The sequence below is a fragment of the Silurus meridionalis genome, chromosome 4 (genome assembly GCF_014805685.1).
Source record: "Silurus meridionalis isolate SWU-2019-XX chromosome 4, ASM1480568v1, whole genome shotgun sequence".
In the NCBI taxonomy this organism is placed as follows: Eukaryota; Metazoa; Chordata; class Actinopteri; order Siluriformes; family Siluridae; genus Silurus; species Silurus meridionalis.
The window spans coordinates 6,087,552-6,105,982 of NC_060887.1; the positions used below are offsets into that span (position 1 = coordinate 6,087,552).

General features: G+C 36.3%; 1 long non-coding RNA gene and 1 pseudogene across 1 annotated transcript; both read right to left on the bottom strand.

The window, feature by feature from the left end:
- Positions 1-4,706: 4,706 nt before the first annotated feature.
- Positions 4,707-9,644, bottom strand: LOC124384885 (annotated as a pseudogene).
- A 3,698-nt stretch (positions 9,645-13,342) lies between these two features.
- On the bottom strand, positions 13,343-18,417 carry LOC124384803. The gene is made up of 3 exons (XR_006925615.1): positions 18,356-18,417; positions 17,994-18,088; positions 13,343-13,404 (listed from the first exon to the last, which is right to left on the bottom strand). It is a non-coding gene; the product is annotated as an uncharacterized LOC124384803 (long non-coding RNA).
- Between the last annotated feature and the right edge of the window lie 14 nt (positions 18,418-18,431).

The window sequence follows — 18,431 nt, forward strand, 5'->3', positions numbered from 1 at the left end:
GTCTCGTTTGCGGCGGTAGAGGACGATGAGTGGACATCTTGTCTGCGGCGGTAGAGGACGATGAGTGGACGCCTTGTTTGCGGCGGTAGAGGACGATGAGTGGACGCTCGTTTGCGGCGGTAGAGGACGGCGATGAGTGGACATCTCGTCTGCGGCGGTAGAGGACAATGAGTGGACGTCTCGTTTGCGGCGGTAGAGGACAATGAGTGGACGTCTCGTCTGTGGCGGTAGAGGACGATGAGTGGACGCCTGCTTTGCGGCGGTAGAGGACGATGAGTCAACGCCTCGCCTGCGGCGGTAGAGGACGATGAGTGGACGCCTCGCTTTGCGGCGGTAGAGGACGATGAGTGGACGCTCGTTTGCGGCGGTAGAGGACGATGAGTGGACGCTCGTTTGCGGCGCTAGAGGACGATGAGTGGACGTCTGCCTGTGGTGGTTTGGCAGCACTGGGGTTTGGCTCTAAAGCTGGAAACACACCTGTTCCCCGTCAGAAGAAATGATTCGATCTGTTTTATAAGGTTTGTGCAGACAAAATGTGTATGAGAACATGATTATACACAGGTACCATAACCTAAAGGTCTTTATTTGTACAGAGTGAGAAATGTCCAGTGCAGGTCCACGGCCAGTCAAAACTTTCCTGTGGACCACAGAAACGTCTTTGTGGATTCCACCCTCCTAAAGTGTTCATTTCAGACTTTCAGGTGATCATCTCTTTCATGTCACATCACTGTGAACCTGCACAACTATATTTGTGACCACACTCATGCGCTTTTAAATGTCCTCTGCTGTGGGATGCAGAAATAATTGTTGCAATATTTATTTTTATTTACAAAATCTCAATAAAGTGATGTTTACATCACTAATTATACATAACAATGTTTGCTTTATCTACTCCCATTTCTCATCCAGTTATTAAACAGTCGAAGCACTGAGACTATTGTAAAAGGCTTTTTTTTTTCTTTTTTTTTTTAAGCTTTAAAATTTTAAGCACAGTTTTTATTTATGACCTGCATAACTCAGATAAAACATGGCAAGCAAGAAAACAAATTACAATAGATTTGTATTTTTTTAAATTGCCTTTTAATTTTGCCTTTATGAGACCATTTATTAAAATTTTTTATATTATAGTTTTATATTTATAGATCTTCACATCACTTCACTTCTGCCCTCAGACTCTCACTAGTGTACAGAGATGATTGTGGATTAAACATATTAATGTGTGAATGTTAGATTTTCAATGTTTCTTCTTATTTAAATCTGTAAAAAATACCAGGACTTAAAGGAAAATAAAACCTGTGTTCCACACTCTTTATTGTTCTTTTACCAGGTCGTAAGTGTTCCACCTGCTTTACTCCACTCCTACTGCTGTAGCGCCCCCTACCTCCACCCCCACCATTATACAGCCTGCACTTACATTATCACTGCTCATTCTTTATTTTTATATTTTATAGTCATATTGTCTTTTATTGGATCAAAGATTTTGTGTTTTCTTCAAAAGGGAAATCAGATCTTTACATTTTCAGCACATGTACCAATGCAGATTCATGTCATTGAAAAAGACCTTCATATGTCATCATCATCATCATCATCATCATCATCATCATCATTATTATTATGCTTAAATTATAATATACAATATGTGTCTTTACAGCCTGGTAGTCAAAGTCCATCTCCTTCAGCCAGTGATTCATCTGCATCCAGTCCTTCATCTGCATCCAGTCCTTCATCTGCACCCGGTCCTTCATCTGCATCCAGTCCTTCATCTGCATTCGGTCCTTCATCTGCATCCAGTCCTTAATGGGCATTCAGTCCTTCATCTGCATCCAGTCCTTCATCTGCATCCGGTCCTTCATCTGCATCCGGTCCTTCATCTGCATCCGGTCCTTCATCTGCATTCGGTCCTTCATCTGCATCCGGTCCTTCATCTGCATCCGGTCCTTCATCTGCATCCAGTCCTTCATCTGCATTCAGTCCTTCATTTGCATCCGGTCCTTCATCTGCATTCAGTCCTTCATCTGCATCCAGTCCTTCATCTGCATCCAGTCCTTCATCTGCATTTGGTCCTTCATCTGCATTTGGTCCTTCATCTGCATTCAGTCCTTCATCAGCCCTCCATCTGCATCCAGTCCTTCATCTGCATCCAGTCCTTCTTCTGCAGCCACACCTGCTGTTTCTTCCAGTTCTGCTCCTTCTGCTCCTTTGTGTGTTTGCATCAATTATACTTTATCGTTTGACATTTTTGTAGCATTTTCAGTCATTAAAAATAAAATGTTTTATTGTACATAGAACAGTGACTCGTGAATTACTCTGTGAACCTGCTGAACCCATTATCATCTTCATTATTATTATTCTAATTATTTATATATATATATATATATATATATATATATATATATATATATATATATATATATATATATATATATATGAACTTTATATGTTTATGATGTAAACAATTATAAACTCAATCTGAACAGAGTGGGGGCCTCCTGATTATGTTCCTCATCAAAAACCACTAAGAACATGAACGTGATCTTCAGTCAATTTAGTGATCATGAGCACAGACCTCATAGTCCTCACCAGAGTCTGGATTCTTCTGAAAACACACACAAAAGCCCTACATCACCTCTAATCCTTTTCATCTAGTAGCAGCTCTACATTTAGCTGCAACTGCACTAATAATACATTACAAATGATACAAATGTACTATGATTTAAGTGAATCAATGCTTCAGTTCAGTGAGATTTCAAGTTGGGTTTAAAGCTGTAGATTTTATAGGAGGGTGGATTTTATTTCTACATACTGTTCTTTCCTTTAAAAAATTATTAAGGGGATGATTTGGGAAAATTTGGAAAATGTAGAGGTTTATTCATGTTTACTCCAATAACATCACTTGGGAAGGGCAGATTTGATTCTACCCCTCTGACATCTACTCGGGGGTCTGCACTGGAGAATTAGTGAAATGAAACGGTACTTGACAGTGAGCTCCACATCTGTGTAGTGTTGGTGGATGGAGCTCACGTGGCTCTTAAGCAGATGAAGCATCAGTGGAATTCATGATGGAGATGCTGAACCAGCTGGACGTTGACATTTTTTATTTAATGGTTTATATATTTATAGTGTTTTAAATGCCTTTATTATACAGTTACAGCAGTAGGAACTGTTATGAGAGCTGGTGCACAAATAGAGGAAACAATCACACATGCAGAATAAAATTAGAAAGAATAATTACAAACTATTTGTATAAAATCTCTAGGAAATAAATGAAAATCATCAGGCTATAATACTGTACTGTATGTCACTGGCTAAAAAAGAGCTATTGTAGTTTTAAAAATATTGATACAATAAAAGCTTTGATATTATAAATATGTATGAATGAAGGTTTAAAAGTGTGATGTTGATTTGTTGCTGGTTTCAGGAAAATATTTATTAAAATGTTCTTCTTTCATGCATGTGTATCACAATCACTTGACAAGTTCCTCTTAAAGTTCTTATAAAATGTATAATAATCACGATTCAAAACACTCAAAAACATTTACATTGTGTATTGTCTTTATTTATTTCCCTGAATAATATATTAATAAAAAAAGGAAAAAAAAGTATTTAAACATAAAAAATATAATAACATGCAATATTAATATAATATTTTTTTAAATGATTATTATTATTGTTATTATTATTATTATTATTATTATTATTATAAATATATATTTTTCTTCTTGTTCTTCCTCTTTTTCTTTGTGCCAAAGAGCATCTTTGTTTCCTGAAAGAAAAATGCAGAGGAGTTTTAGTCTACACATATATATATATATATATATATATATATATATATATATATATATATATATATATATATATATATATATATATATGTGTGTGTGTGTGTGTGTGTGTGTGTGTGTGTGTGTGTGTGTGTGTGTGTGTGTGTGTGTGTGTGTGGATACTCACCGACTTGACTCCTGCTTCTCCTGTTTTTAGGATTATGTTCATTTCATCCACCTGCACACAAACACACATATACACTTCTATCACACGTGTGTCACGTGCATATAAAGAGTGAATAGAGGAGTGATGTGTGTGATTATGAATAGATGTAAATGAGGAATTGGTGGGTGGGGTTTTGTTACCACATGACCAAAACTTAATCATCATATCAATATAATATTATTTAACATAATAATACACTCGTTACTACAACCACTTATTACAAATCATTTCTAAATATAGTATTACTGTGTTTGTGTGTGTGTGTGTGTGTGTGTGTGTGTGTGTGTGTGTGTGTGTGTGTGTGTGTGCGTGTGCGTTTGCTCACTTTGGCTTGCAGAAGATCAGGATCAGAAATCATGTTCATGATTTCGAAGTTGTTTTCACTCCCAATCAGCATCCATGAAATTTTATTCGCTTCAGCCGGGTGGATTTTCTCTACCAGAGGCAACAGGTGATCATCTGCAGAGAGAGAGAGAGAGAGAGAGAGAGAGAGAGAGTGTTACTGAAACTGCGTGTGTGTGTGTGTGTGTGTGTGTGTGTGTGTGTGTGTGTGTGTGAGTGTAACACTTACGTGCCATCTGGATCTGCATTTCAAAATCTGCAGACTCCAACATGTAAATAGTTAAGCGCTTCTGAGGTGCTGCAGCCATGGATACATCCTGCACATCTGGAACATGAGATGGAGCTGGACTCTGTTCTACAGCTGGAACTTGAGGTAGAGCTGGTTTCTCATCCGCAGTTGTGCACTCTTCTACAGCAAGAACTGTGTTTACTGCTGGGGCATTTTCTTTATTTGGCTCTCCCTTCTGGCTTGGTGTGAAGGGAGTCATATTCTGAGTCTGTAACACAAAGACACACACAGCTGTTAACATTTCAGTTCATTTTGTTTTATCAGATCATCATCACTGCTAGCAGGAGGCTCTTGAGGGAACCAGCTAGAGGAGGGTCTTTAATCTTTTTAGCCAGTAACCCATATAACTGCAATATTGAACTTCAGCATCAAATCATTTTAATGTGGACAGCATGGGGTGGTAGATGTTTAGGGTACAGTCTTTACCTGCACATTCTTCATCCTCTGCACGTTAGGATGGACAGTGTTATCCTGGTGTTCTGGTCTCAGTAAGGTCTTCTGCTTGTTAATGAAGACCTGGGTGTGGTGGTTCCTCTCAGTCTCGCGCTCCTTACGAGACTTAAAGTGTTGGATGGAGCTGTAACACAACAGAGACACTCCTCTTACACACTGCTGTTAGTCTTTATGCCGACACCAGAAAAATGACCCCCTGATGCTGACTGAAATCCACTCATATGACCAAACCCACACTTTATATTAATAGCTTACACTTTATGGCCGTTAAGAAGTTTGCCATTGAGTTTCTCTTTTGCCAAATTCGCCGCCTCTGGAGACTCAAATTGGACGTATCCATATCCTTTTGTCCCCGTCTTGTAACGGACAACCTTCAGGAGAGACACGTCATGTCAACACACAATTCATATCAAACAGATCTAATACAGGACTTTAGTAGAAAACATGCTAATCATGCTATACAGATGTTATTCAGATCCAAACAGTTTAAAGCACAAACCCTGCATGACAGGATCTTCCCAAAGACTGAAAACAGGTCAAAAAGGGCCATGCTGTCAATCTTCTCCAGGTCCAAGTTCTTGATGAACAAGTTTCCGATGCCACTTTTCTCATGGTGGAATCCTCTGAGACCACATGACTCTCATAGGGTTCCCCATAAGGAGCTCACAATTAAGTGTTGCCAACGCTCGTTCAGCTGAGGAAACAAAATTCATTACAGGTCATTCATTTCAGTAAAAAAGACTGGGGAAAGATGGGTGAGGAGAAAACACTCTCAAATTGTATTTAAGGCACAAAACCTGACCATATTCACGTAATAAAGTAGTAAAATAATACAGAAATTACTCCTGGAGTATTAAGTAGACAATAAACTGGTATAAATGCAGAAATAGTGTATTGGGGTTTAATGAGGATTTAATTACCATCGGCTCGCTGGTAAAAGTTGACGAGGCGTAACTGAGTGAAACGCCAGTGTTCCAGTTCCTGCAGATCCGGATGGAGTGAATGTGGCCCACAGAGCTGAATTTCTCCATCAGCATGTTTTCTGTCACTTCATGGTGCAGATCACCAACATACAGTGCTGAAATACTCGAATTCATTTTTATCTAAAAAAAACAACAAACAAACAAACAAACTGTCAGTTATAAACAAGAGAAAAAACACCAAACCTACAGTCTTAAACAGAAAAACATCAGTATGAGTGAACTACAATCAGTTTCTACTCTGAAATGTTGAAAGATTGTAAAACATACAGGTTTAAAGGATCTTACATTTCTACATTTCTCAGTACAAAAATAAAGTTAACAAAAAGCACAAAACAGTCTAAAACGTATTCAGAATAACTATATATATATAGCAAAGCTACTTATCAGGTACCTAATAGTCAGTAGTAGATGAACAGTTATAATGTTTATCAGTAGCTGCTGCTGCTTTTATTGCTTCTGTGTGTTTGTTTGATGGTTGTCAAGAAGATACTAGAATTTTTATGATGACGTCATACAAACTTTTCTGCAGTATTACACTGGTCACATGACCAGTTGGACACATGAATCACAGACACTTAAATCACGAACACTATAGAAATATTATTTTAATACAAAACTTACTTAAATTATCAATAAGATAAAAATAAAAATGGTCCTGAATCCTGCATGTACACAAAACAGACCAATGAATCCCATTTAAAATGCTTTCAGTGATTCTACATCCTGCGCCTGATCTACACTGTGTGGACAAATGTATTGAGTCTAAATTTGACTAAAAAATTAAGAATAAAAAAGCGATAATATTTCCAGAAATGTTGCAGTGAGCAGAAATTGACATTTCGGCTAATGGTGTAGGAGCCATCATCATTAGCCTTATGTTAGCCGTGTTTGCTAGCGCTGTTTTTGTGTTAACTAGTTTCTTAAAATATTTGACTAAAGGTTTATCAAAAGATAAATATATTCGTTATTAAGACAATTATAGTTTATTTATTGTGCACCAAATGCAGAATATTTAGAACGAGGATGAAAACTATTGAAGCTAAGATTAGTTAGCCGGCTAATTAGCCTAGCTCAGTGGTTCTCAAAGTGTGGGACGCGGCCCTCTAGTGGAGAATAAAGACATGACAGGTGGGGCGCAATAAACAGAAGGATTTATTTATTTATTTGTTCTTCATTAATGATTTTCACTATGAATAACGTTTATACACTCAAAGCACCACAAACAATGTTGTAAAATATATTCAATGGATACATTTGTGACATTGACCACAAAAAAACAAACAAACAGGTAGTTCAGCACAAGCAGACAAAAAAGGTAGATGGTAGGAGCTTAAACCAAAAATTCAGCCTTAAAGAAAATATAACTGTGTTTTGTTTTATCCTGTTCCTTTTGCCACATCTTATCTCTGAGACTTTTCAGATGTTGCTACACTGAAAACTAAATACAGATCTCATCTTAATATTGAACATGACTTGAGAGTGACAGTCTACAACCCCGTTTTGAAAAGATTTATGAAATTAATTTGCTCTATTTTGCACAGACTGCAAAGTGAAAGTCCAAGTGATAACACAACTACACCTTTATTTTCTCTATTTTTGTTTTAATGCTAGTTGATGTTCATTTAGAATTGGATAGTTCAATAATTTAGACATTTTTCAACTTACAGAATTAAAATAAACAGAAGTCACATTAGTACAGAATGGAGCATAAAGCACGTCCTGATAGTGCCGCTAGAGGGCAGTGTGAGACTGAGAGTTGAGGATGTGAGCTGTGTGAAGCTGGAGATCAATAGTCTGTTAAGGGGTGGGAAGAGGGGAAAAGAAGGGGAAGAAGGAAATAGAGGAAAAGTGAAAGGAAATAGATAGATGATGCACATTTGTTATGGTTTTTGGCAGATCGATGTATATAAATCCCCCAATAGTGCACAAAACTACTGATGATGTGAATGAAAATACATCACTTGTCACTCATGTTAATTAATATCTGTATGATTTGACTAATTTTTCCAATAAAGGCATAAAATGGATGTATATTTATTTTCTTAATGTACTTATTTAACCTTTAACATTTTTAACAAAAGTTTATTATATGGGACATGTTTTTATTTATATTCTACTTAATAATAATAATAATAATAATAATAATAATGAAGATGATAATGGGTTCAGCAGGTTCACAGAATAATTCACGAGTCACTGTTTTATGAACGATAAAACATTTTATTTTTAATTACTGAAAATGCTACAAAAATGTCAAATAAATTATAATAGATGCAAACACACAAAATACAAATATTACAAAACGATGTATATATTAAAGGTTATTTAACAATAGATATAATCAAGTACAATGATAAAAAAAAGTCCCTAATTGGGATTAAAACAACAACCTAATCATAAATAACTATAGATTATAATAGTAGTAAATCCACACAAATAAACAGTAAAATGAGTCGCTCAAAACACCAGCAAGAAATAATTAAAGGAGCAGAACTGGAAGAAACAGCAGGACCGGATGCAGATGAAGGACTGAATGCAGATGAAGGACCGGATGCAGATGAAGGACTGGATGCAGATGAAGAACTGGATGCAGATGAATCACTGGCTGAAGGAGATGGACTTTGAAATCCAGGCTGTAAAGACACATATTGTATATTATGAACTTAAACATAATAATGATGATAATGACATATAAAGGTATTTTTAAATTACATAAAAGTGCAGGCTGTATAATGGTGGGGTGGAGGTAGAGGGCGCTATAGCAGTAGGAGTGGAGTAAAGCAGGTGGAACACTTCAATATCGTATGTGAATCAAAATTAGGTTTCTTAATGAGGGGCTTAATGACTGATAACTTGAGGGATTTAGGACGTGACCTAAAGATAGTGAGGAGTTAATAATATTGAGAAGAGGCTCACCAGCTGTATATAACATTAACTTTAATAGATCAGTAGGAATGAGATCTAACTGACATGTTGTTGATTTAGCTTTGGTAATAACATTATACAGCTCTTCCTGTCCTGTACATGTAAAACAGTGTAGATGTGGAGTTGGTGTAGGTGAGATTGTGTCAGGAGATGCTGTCAGATGTTGAACTGCCACAATTGTTTTTCTAATGTTATCAATTATTTCAGTGAAGAAATTCATAAAGTCCTCACTACTAAACTGTGATGGAACACATTTTTCAGATCCCTGATTTGTAGTTAATTTAGCTACAGCACTGAAAAGGAACCTGGGATTGTTTTTGTTGTTTTCTATGAGTTCGCTCAGGTGTTCAGCTCTAGCAGCTTTTAGCGTCTGTCTGTAGCTTTGTGTGCAAGTGATCTAATGTTTAAAAACAAACTTTAGAACTTTTGGTGTTTGCTTATCTGGCATTTTTAGTTTTAACTGCAATAAGATTATTTCTGGATCTTGTGTATTTAATTCTTGGTTTTACTACATGAGGAATAGATACGGTTTCTATAAACTGGGCTGTGTGTGAACTTGTAACTATTTGGTTTGTTGTATAAATGTTCTCATAGTCGTAAATTTCCTGATGTCTTACCAGTCAGATGGTGTGAAGTATCCTAGAGATGTTATCTGATAGCACTGCTGCTCCAACTCTGCTGGGGTGCAGGCCAAAGGCAGACACACAGCCGGCATAGTGCTTATAATAGCAGATAGAGTTAAGATACAGAGATGTGATAAAGTGAGAGTGAGTGAATATAGTCAACACTAGTGATAGTCGAGTTAACTAACTACAGGCACAAGTCAGGACGACAAAAAACAATCTGGATTATTAAAAAAGGAAAAAAGGAGAGATAAATAGTAAAGTTTGTTTGAAAACGCTAAAAGAAATACAAACACGGAACTTGCGGCAAACAAGTCAAACACAAGAAGCTACGTCAAAGAGCCGTCATGAGACAAAACACTTGGCCATGCTGTCACCATCATCATAATCAGTCTGCAGAAAAAAACAAAACGTTACCACAGACTGAAAATACACTGTTTAGATAAAATACATCACCAACAACAAGACAATTGTCTTCTCTCTCTGTATGTTTCTTACTTCAGTGTAGAAAACTCTTAGTGAGGAACATCTCTTTTACTCCATCACAGGTCTGCACATGCAACAACTGCACTGTAACATCATCACTTCTACATGAGTTCTTCTACAGCTTACCGGTAAGTGTGCCATTACTGCCACCTAGCGGATAATTTACAAATACACTCATCATGACAGGTAGGTTCACACCTGTATTGTATTGTATTGTATTGTATTGTATTGTATTGTATGTCATGTTCAGCTCTGCATAGATCACTTTCTAAATGTGTGAGAGATCAGTGGAAAGATTTTGGGCCCTGGATAAAAATGTAAGGAAACAACGCGCTGGAAACCGAACCTCAGACCCCACTGTAATGTAGAACACAGACACACTGTATGACATTAAATCAGTTCACATTTATTAACAACATCCCGACTTCCCAAGCCATGGCATAATGACACCAGTATCCTGGAGCTCCATGGTGGTCTGTTCCAAATTGACCTCAAGCTGAGCAACACGTTCCTCCAGTTGTTTTTGTTCTCTCGCCCAGCTCTGGCTTCTCTCAGTTATATTCTGTTCCTGCTGCTTTCGCTCAGAAGCCAAAGTAGCCTCCAGCTTTTGCACCGTCTGTAGCAGAATGGCTTTCTCTTCTTTCTCTTCTGTTATCTTCTCTATCATTAGAAGAGAAAATGCATCCAAGTCTTTCACTACTTTCTCCATGTGTTCCAGCTTTTCCTTCTTTTCAGCAATCTGCTTAGTTTTCTTCGTTCTTCTGCTTTGAAAAAACTCTCAACCTTCTGAAGAGCTCCATGTTTATGCCTCTTTACTCACAAGCAAAAACCTCGGAAATGAGAGAAACAGAGACTCGTTCCCAATTATTGACGTTGCCTTACTGTGACGTCACAGGGAGATGCCCCGCCCTCTGTCTGTGACGTAACTCGGTCTTTCTTAACTGGACAATATGCGCATGCGCACATTACAGAGGTAAAGAGCGGATAAAATATCATGTCTTCACAGCTTTTCTGTTCTTCCTGAGAGAAGAGCGATATTACAGTCATAAATAAGATAAAAACGGCTGTAAACTGTGTATAAAGCGAGTGAATCCGAGTTGAGAACCGGAAGTTGACCGGAGTGACTCCATGAATGTTGCAGAATCATAAATGACCAGTAGGTGGCAGTGTGATGTGTATTAGAGCTCACTGTCACAGCAGGTAATTAGAAGTAGTGGAGCTCTAATAACGTCATTAATAGCGCGGGCAAGACACACAGCAGTTTGGGATTCTTTTATTGACTTTATTGATGAATTGATTTGGAGTATGATTGTGTTTCTGATCAAAGTAAGTTCATGTGTATGGAGTAAAAACAACCTGTACATTTCTCACTTCCAGACAGTATTATGAGATGTTCATCTGCTGGAAGTTCATGTTTAATGCTGCATGTTTTATAGGATTTATGAGCTGGAATAAATGTTTTACTTTTAAATGTTTTCTTTTAACCAACTGGTGCATTTTTATCTTTATGCTTCAGATGAGTTTTATAAAAAACACATTTTTACTACTTATTAAAAAATAAAACGTCATTCTGAGTGAAACCAATTGTTTATTAAATGCATTATTCACTAAATGAACATCAATGAAAACTGAATGATTTGTTTTTATTGAATGTAAAAATATTAATTTGAGGATAATTGAACTTAATGAATGGAATAGTTTTGGATTAAATGAAGACTTTACTGAACTAAACAGCACTGAATTCTCCTTTAAATGAACTTAAGTTTACTGAACTAAATACTGTTACTTATATGAAAATAAACCCGGTTTCTTGAACCCTGTTCGGTTTCAGCCCCACTTTTGAGCCTCACAGCTGAAAATGACCTTCCTGACTTTCAATGCTAAAAGTTCCTGACAACAGTGTGCTACATACACAATTTACATCTCTTTTGAAAGAACACACTTTGGGCTTTACATCATCCAAAGATGCTGAAGTTCCTTAGAAAAAAATGTGTACGTCATAAAACATTTTTTTTTATATATATATATAAATACATGAACTCTGTCCTGAAACAATCCAGAATAGTGACGGGTTAAAAGTCACATGTGTAATGAGTTTATATTTCAACTTTGAAGAAAATACAATAAAAAGGAGATTCCTATAAACATTATTCTGAGACTGTGTGTAGTCCTTTTCTCCCTCCGTCTGTTTGAGGAAAAGCAGCCTGATAACCAAATGTACTGGGAATAATAACATTCTCACAATAAGCATAAGACTGGTATTTGAACATTAGAAAAACAGTAGAAGAAGAAAGTAATGAAAATAAAAGTAGCACAATGCTTCCTTCAGTGCCTCTGTGAATGATGGAGCACATCTGGACCTTCCTTTTATTCTTCCATTCTACAACATCCTCTTCTCTCAGCCAGTGATGAGGCCTCGAGGAGCTTTTTCAGAAGCTTGTTGGTGATGGTTTGAGGGTTTGTGGACTGAATTTTTCCACATGCCCAGATATTATTTTGTAGGAGATCTCTAAACAGTGCTGGACTTGTGTAGAAGTCATCAACGAACAGTTTGTAGCCCATTCCCAATATCTTCTCATCAACAAGTGCCATGACAGATGGTCTACAGACTGGCTGGGGTGTAAAATCCTGATTCCACCTCTCTTCAGGTGTGTTGGGGGATACAACCAGTGAGGACTGGGATTTTCTGTCTCTCACTCTTACTGGTAGAGCTGAAACAGGTGCTGAGTTTGCAGACTGCTTTCTGGTTGATGGCTGGTGTGGAACCCACTTCTCCTCAGAAGATTCAACTAAATGACTGTTGGAGCTGCTATCATGGGCCCTCAACTGCTCAGTTGTATGAATGAGATAATTATAACATAGGGAATTGTTCATTTAGTTATAATTTTTCCTATAAAACTTCATTATAATGAAAGTTATATCTAATAATGTGTTAGTAATAATAATAATAATAATAATAAAAATGTTATTAACAGTGTAACAATAACTCAAAAAAGTCGGTTCTCTGGTTTCGGTTCAATTGAGTCTGAATCTAAAGATACACTGGAAAATGACGTGATTCCACAGTTCTAGAAAAATATGTAACATAAAACATTTTGTCTCCTTAAAAATATTTCTTTCAGCAGTCTCACTCAAGAAAAAGAAACTTCTGTTCTGTTTGTGCAAAACCAGCAGGTGGTCAGAAAGTTCCTTCTCTGTTCCTGGGTTAGTTTGAGGGGTTCACCTCGGTCAGCTTCGTCCCTGTGGTTTGACTCGTCATCTTACATCATCGTCTCATTGTAATGAACGGTGTTCCAGCATGAAAAAAACCCCTGACCTGCATATATACAGACAATAATCAGTTCCCAAACATCTCAACATTCACTGTCTCTAGTTCAATAACAGAACAAATAGCATTCGTACAGTTCAGAGTCTGATTTGAGGTTTGATCAAGTTTTCATTGGATTCTAATATGTTTGTTAGAGTTCTTGCATGTAGATGATACTTTTAATAAATTTAATACTAACTTCATGCAGTTTCTGGATTTTTTAAAAAGTTTTTGACAAAATAAATTGTTTAAATGTTATTAAATCTGTACTTGTTATTTCTACATTATTTATTACATTAATTTTGATCAGCTGATTTAATCAACAGTTTTTAGACAGTTTTAGACAATTTTATATTATTAAGAAAAATATGTTGCTTTGTAAAAGATCAACATCACATATAACTAGACAACAAAACACCATTAATAATATTTGTACAGAATTAAGTAAAAAGAAAGTCCTGACAGGGCCACTAGAGGGCAGTGTGAGACTGACATCTGACAACCAACTGCAGTTATTATTATTATTATTATTATTATTATTATTATTATTATTTTATTTATTTTTTTTTTATTATTATTATTATTATTATAGTTTTGGGGATTTATGAATGCTTCTTGCTTTGATCAGTTTTTTGTTTAAGCCAATTTTATTGTTTAAGCAAAACCAATTATTAGAATTTAATCATTTTATCACTTTGGGTTTCATTAATGTGTAAATCTGCATATAATAAAATTATTCATTATAAAATCATAAATATGATTAAATGTAGACTTTTAGGTACTGAAACACCTCAGTGCAATAAAGTATTACATTCTAAAGTCCAGCAAACACGACATGAGTCAATTCCTTGTAGCATTTTCTTGAACTTGGTTTGCAGTAGAAAATCTGGTTTTGTTAAAATAACAGGTTAACAGATGATAACTGGATAAATAACTAATGAATAAATGCTTCATTCAGCTCATTAACATGCAAACTGATGATGAGTTCCATCACCTGCTGTATGAACCTGAACAGAATCCACATTGTATTTCTAGTTGGAGATGCTGAGATTCTCTTTTTATTAAAACAGCAGGATGAGTTACTAAAGCTGAGCTTTTTCTCTCATTGAGACGTGAATCCTGTAGAACTGCTACTGCAATTTTTACATGAGATGCAATAAAATATTCCACCTACAAAACCTACAGAAACCAAACATGACTTCCTGTAACTCAGCGTAACTTCCATGGAGGAGTCTCCCCCGTGTGGGTGGAGGAGGAACTGCTACAGTTTAGAGCCTGATTTGAGGTCAGAGCAAGTTGAGTTCTAACAGTAAATAGTACATTTAATAAATTTAGTACCACCTTCATGCAGGTTCTCAGCATAAATAGTTAATGAACCACATCTGACTCGAAAAGACCGGTGTCCAAATACTTTCGAGCACACAGTGTGTATCAGCTGAAAAGCAGCAGCTTCGGATCAGTCGCTTTTCCACACTGAGGTTAAGGCCACATGTTGAAAATACACGGTTAAGCAGCCGCACTTTTCTTTGTGTTGCGCATCTAATCGTAAACGTACGGTACGGGTGGTGGAGCGGTCAAAATACATGTAAAGGCGCTTCAGAGAGGCGTTTCCATTAAGAAACAGAAAAATCAGTGCATATATTCACCATATTCAAGTATTCAAAAATCTTTGTTAGGTTTGCTCAATCTTTCATTTAATTTTCATTTAGAGTCTCCCTGTTTATTATATTCTTATTTAAAATTTAAGTCATTTTACTGTGGAGTTTTGGAGAAAAGTAAAGGCAAAATCACTCCAAACATCAGTGCATTTTCAATCATGTCACATATTCAAACACTCATTAAATATTTTCCTTTTTAGGTTTGCTCAATCTTTCAAATTATTTTAATTTAGAGTCTCCTGTCTATTATTCTATTAAATTTCAAGTCATTTTACTTTGGAGTTTATGAGAAAAGTAAAGGCAAAATCACTCTAAACCTCAGTGCATTTTTGTGATGTATACCAACTGATATCCTGCAGCTTTTGATCTAAGTAGGCGTGGAGGATCATACTGGTACAGAAGTTCACTCAGATACTGTGGTGCGAGACCGTTAAGTGCTTTATACGTCAGTAGTAGTATTTTATAATCAGTGTGAGATTTGATTGAGAGCAGTGTAGATGATTAAAACAGATGTGATGTGGTCATATTTCCTAGATCTAATAAGGACTCTTGCTGCTGCATTCTGAACTAACTGAAGCTTATTTATGCACTTACTCACACACCCAGACAGTAAAGCGTTACAGTAGTCTAATCTACAAGTAACAAAAGCATCAACTAGTTTTTCTGCATCCTGTAACGACATCATATTTCTAATTTTAGCAATATTTCTAAGGTGAAAGAAGGCGATCCTGGTGATATTATTCACGTGAGCCTTAAAGGAAAGTCTACAGTCAATAATCACACCAAGATCTTTAACTGCTGTACACGCTGAAACAGAAACACCATCCAGAGATGCTACAGAATCAGAAAGGTTGCTTTTAGCTGCATGTGGTCCTACACTGTAAAAAATGATTTGTTGACACAACTTGACTTAGTCAAGTCATCTTGTTGCATTGACTCAGTTAAGTTTAGCACATTAGGTGTTAAGTTTTATTCATTTGTTGAAATTATTGAGCCACTGTTCTGAATCAATTAATGACCATTTCAAATCTTTAGTTAAAGCAACTGAAAAACCTATTGGTAAAACATAATTTTCATGTTTCCACAACAATAGATCTAGTCTAATTCACATAAAATAGTCATTTTTCCTCAACATAACTGTGAGTTTACTGGACTTTGGTTTGACAAGTAGTTCTGGAAATCTGACCAGATTTTTTTATGAAATCAACACAACTGCAAAATTCAAACTCTCAGCACATCCAAAAACACAGACATGAAGAATTCTCTAACAAAGATATAAAAACACTAGACAAGAAAAACCTTCACATATACACAGCTCACACAAACAGTAGTAAACTTCTGTATGCACAGACCCACATCCTCGAGCCAAAATACTACAAATAACTCTCCTTGTCATCAGATATATTCATTACAAGAACAAGTATACATGAATAATTCACAATAAGCCGTGTTAAACTTTACATTCAACTGTTCAAAAACTGTCTTCAATTCCCAATCATAGTAAAAACAAGGAAAGAGGAAGCAGTACAAGTGAACAAGAAAACAGTCAGTTTAAAAAGATTTCAAGAATCCCAATTTCCCACTTAAAACAATGAGATCTAAAAACAACACTGCTCTTAAACTTTAAACCAGTACAACCATTAAACAGAAGCAAAATGGAAAAAAGCTTTTGTTTGTTTTCTGTCTTTTTGCAGCAACTTGGTCTTTAAAGAGTGAACGGTGCATAAATATTAGTTTTTATCCAGGAATTTTAGTTCCTTTGGGTAAACGAATCATGAGTTAACATAATTTTCTTCTTTTAATTTACAGCTTTAAATCTTTCATTCAAAATTCTTCCACTAATTCCTGTAAGGCCTTTACATTAAAGGCAGAAAGCAAAGGTTTAATCCCAGATGAACATCTCTGGTGGGACTTTAAATGCAGACCCTGAGCCAAAAACATCACCAAACACCAATGACTTGTACTCACACTATATGGATAAAAGTATTGGGACACATCCTTCTTTAGAACAGAAAAAAGACACTTCCAAAACTGTGGCAACAAAGATGAAAATATAATGCATGTATTTACAAATTTTATTTCCATCTCTGTTGCAACAGTTTTGGAAGTGTCTAAATTGACTACACATATGTACAAGTCATTGGTGTTTGGTTTGAGTTTTTGGCTCAAGGTCTGCATTTAAAGTCACACCAGAGATGTTCAGCTGGGATTAGGACTTGGCTTTATGCAGACCAATCAAGTTCTTCCACACTGAATGAATCAATCATTTCCTTTTGAACCTTTCCTTATACACAGAGGCATTTTCATGTTAGAATAGAAAAGGGGGTGTCCCAATACTTTTGGCAATATAGTGTAACACTTAATTTGTGCTGTCAGACTCATTACTGATAAATATTCAACTAGGATTATTCAATAAATACATTTTTGCCAACACTTTGCCTCCTCCATTCTACTCTTTCCCCTGACGTTTAGCTTATAGAACAGTTATCAGATTAGTTTCAGACACCAGACAAAACTGTTTTCTCTTTACAGGATCTGTACCTCAGGTATGAGAGAATATGCTGATAATAGACTGATAACACACTGTTAGATTTTTATCATGCCCAAACGAAACTTAATTCGTGGAGAGGTTTTCCATACGATCTGCGATACCCGTAGGCCTTTCTGATCAGGGAAGAATCACACCGCACACAGCAAATGCTTCCTCTTCAGTTTATTGCAGGCGGCAGAACGTTTATATACACATACAAAGAAAAGAAACCTGACCTAGTTGTTTCCTGTTTAGACAAGAGGATATACTAGCTGGCGATGTGTGAGTCCAGATAAGGACTCCCTGTTTACCTTAAAGACTAACATCGTAAATATTCTATAGACACTGAGCAGACAAAGGAATGTGTGTGAAACAGTGTGAAAACCATCTTAACACTAACACACACTTACCAGGCAAGACTTCAGGAAGTTTCCAGTCTTTTCCCTCATAAACAAAGGTAGACCTTTGAGAGCTGTAGCTTTTCTTTGAGCAGCACCTAAGAAGCCTGAAAGACACAGAAAAAGTTAAATCCTTCAGATTTATGCTTCTGAGATATGTGGCTATTGTTGAAAGCACATTGGTTGTCAGCTCACAATCTTTAAAAGGACAACTGACTGTGTCGTGCCTCCTCAAACAATTTCTGAGATGGTTTAAAAACTGGGATGGCTGACAAACATCTTTGAAATCACATAACTCACATGAAAAATGTAAGTGGTCAGTAACTGCAGCAGTGTGTTTGTGTGATTTTGTCAAATGGGTTTTTTTAACACACCTAAAGTTTTAAAAGTGCAGATGCAGTCAGTATACAAGCTGCCGGGATCACCCTCGATAGACCTATGAAAAGAAAA